This window comes from Carlito syrichta, unplaced genomic scaffold (genome assembly GCF_000164805.1).
Source record: "Carlito syrichta isolate Samal-C Ts95f unplaced genomic scaffold, Tarsius_syrichta-2.0.1 Scaffold153575, whole genome shotgun sequence".
In the NCBI taxonomy this organism is placed as follows: domain Eukaryota; kingdom Metazoa; phylum Chordata; class Mammalia; order Primates; family Tarsiidae; genus Carlito; species Carlito syrichta.
The window spans coordinates 1-3,039 of record NW_007097671.1 but is presented as its reverse complement, the minus strand read 5'-3'; positions in this window follow the sequence as shown (position 1 = coordinate 3,039).

The window sequence follows — 3,039 nt, the reverse complement described above, 5'->3', positions numbered from 1 at the left end:
AGGGTGCTCGGATGGGGGGTCCCTCTGGGCCCACAGCCCGCGGCTCCCTCCCTCTCCACAGCAGAGCCCCAGGGGCCAGGACAGAGGGCGGTTGGGGGCACCGCAGCATCCCGGCCTGCCTCCCACGCCCCGCCAGCAGCTGCACCGAGACCCCAGCCTGCCAGAGCCGGGCGAGAGCAAACCGCACAGGGACGCCAGGGGGAGCCTTCAGGGCCCGACGTGCTTGGTCCCGGGGCTCTGAGGCCCTCAGCCGGTCCCATCAAGCTCTGCCCTCCATCTCCTCCCACCGTGAGAGCACAGCCAGGCAGTGTTGAGACTGAGGGAGAGGCCAGCCAGGAACGGGTCCCGGCGGGCGGCAGTGGCCTGGTACAGCAGGCAGCCCTTCTGGCCACCATCCGGTGCCCACGGCACCCAGACCCTCCCCTGCTGCGCGATACAGCCCCAGGCCGTGAGCCCCAAGAGGAGAGCGACGCTCCTGGGTGGCCCGGAGGGAGCAGCTGGCACTGCCCAGCAGCAGGGATGAGCACGGGCTCCGCCCGGCCCGAGCAGTCCCAGCTGGAGAATGGGGACAAGGCAGCCCTGGGGGGCAAGGGCCAGCAGCAAGGATCCAAGGCAGGGCTTCCCACAAAGGCGCCTCCCGCCTCCCCCCTCCCCACCGCGTCCAGGGCCCACATGGGAGGCACCCCGCCTCCCCCGCGGCTGCCTGGGCCTGTTTGGCAGCTCCGCCTTGCACAGCCTGTCCCTGGCAGCCTCGCGGGGCCCCGGGGCCCAGGTTATGCAACCCGGGAACCAGGGAACCAGCCAGCAAGCGCGGGGTGGAGACTCCAGGCCCAGGGACCCTCCCCCAGCATCGTGGAGACAGGCTCTTCCCACCTCCTCACCCAGCACCAAACCCATCTGGGCAGAGGGCCCCGCTGTGAAGGAGAAGGGTGTGGGGGGTGGAAGGAGAACGTGCTCCCCTGGGGGCCTTGGCCCTCCCCATCAGGGAAAGACTCAGTGGCAGTGCTGAGAGGGGAGAGACATGAGCTTCTCAGCCTTAACAAGCTTCGCCGGAGGATACAGAAAAAAGTTTGGCAAGCCCTGGCTGCGAGCCAGGCCTAAGACGCCCCAGATGCCAGTGGCCCAGTGACCGAGGCGGGACCCACAGAGGAGAGCAGCTCCCGGGCATTCGCAGGACCGAAGCGCCACCCACTGCTCCTGGGCAGGTGCTGGGTGACAGGAAGTCCCAGACCAGGCCGCAGCCGGGCTTGCAGCAGGCCCCACCCAGACATCTGCTCAGCCCCGGCGCTCCCCAGTGCCCCAGGGGAAGCTGCTTACTGCTCTCCAAGCCCGGCCTGAGCCCTGCCAAGCTCCACACCTGGGCTTTGAAGCGCCAGTGACTCCTCCCCTTCAAAACTCAGGAGTTAAAAAACACCCACGGGCTCGGGTGGCTCAGCCTGGAATCTCGCTCTTTGAGAGGCCGAGGTGAGTGGATTGCCTGAGCCCGCGGGTTCGAGACCTGCCTGGGCAACTTGGCAAGACCTCATCTCTACCATAAATCAAAAATCAGCCGGGCGTGGTAGCGCGTGCCTGTAGTTCCGGCTACTTGGAAGGCTGAGGCGGAAGGATCGCCGGAGCCCAGCAGGTCGAGGCGGCGGTGGCCGGGAGCGGCTGCTGCACTCCAGTCTGGGCGACCGAATGAGACTCCACCTCAAAAAGAAAAAACACCCACAGCCCAGGACTCCCGGCCTCGCTAACTCCTGCCTGCAGCAAAAGCGGGCCGCACACCCCCAGCCTGACTCTCCCACCACCACACAGGAGGCTGGGCAGGAGGCTGGGCGTGCGGTGGCTGCCAGGAGAGGTTCTGGGCTCAGGGGGCCGGTCTGCCAGCCCACAGCCTGTGGCCCCTGCTTCAGGGGCTGGGCCTGAGGGCCTTGCTGCTGAACCACCTGCCGGGGAGAAAGGATTGCGAACTCTGGAGCGAACCCAGCAACCAGTGGCTTTTTCCTCTTGTGCTTTTTAAGCGCCTCGGATACTGCGGCCTGCAGAGGGGGGGATCCCTTCCCCCGCCTGCCCAGCCCCGACCCTCGAATCCCTGCTCTTCCAGCCCACCTTAGGTGCCCCGGAGACAGGAGCCCCTGTCCCAGATTCCAAGCCGTCTCCTGGAAGCCCGGTGATGGGACTTGGAAAGAGGCAACCAGGATGCTCCCCTGATCCCTCCACCTCCAGCGACCTCCTGCCCCGGGCAGGGGTCTGGGAGCTGGGGGGATGGGAAGCCAGGCTCAGGGTCCCCTCCCACTTCTTGTACAGTGGCTGGGGCCAGCCAGCCAGCCAGCTTGGCCCTGCCACCAGACCCGAGAAATCGTCCTCCCGGGGCTTTCCAAGGGCACGTGTCCTGAAAGCGCGTGCCACAGAAATGAGAGGCTTCTGTAGATGCCAGTCCCTAGGAGGCCAAAGGCCCGGGGGACCCCTCGGCGACACCCTGGGCCCAAGGACCCCGGGGGCCTGGAGTAAGATGGGCCTAGCAGGACTCCTAGGGCCAGGTCTGTCTCCGCCCACTCGCAGAAGCTGTGTCTAGTTTGGGGGCAGGAGGAGCGAGGGGAGGACAGTCACTGTCCCCAGCTTCGAGTCTCCTTGGAAGCAGGGATGGGGTCCACAGGACCTAGAGACAGGAGGGCAGAGGACACAGCCCTCGGGAGATGAGCGGGGTCAGTGCCAAGGGCCGGGCGTGAGGCGTGGGTATGGCCAAGTCAGGCCTGGAGGGACACGAGGTGGGGTGGGAAAGGCCAGGCCCAGCCCCAGGCTTCCAGGGGCCACAGACTGGCAAGCCCCTGCCGCTCAGGCCGCGCCTCCCTGCTGAGCACAGGCCTCTGCTTCTGAGGCTGCAGCCTGAGAGGCAAACCCAGGGGTCAGGCTTGCAGCCTCCCAGCCCACAGACAGGGCTGTCCCCTTCAGACAGCCGACCTGCAGCCAGGACAGTGGGCAGAAAGCCCAGAAGTCTGCCCAGGAGGTCCTCCGGCCCGTCCCCCTGCCAGTCTAACCTGGAAACCTTGCCTAGCC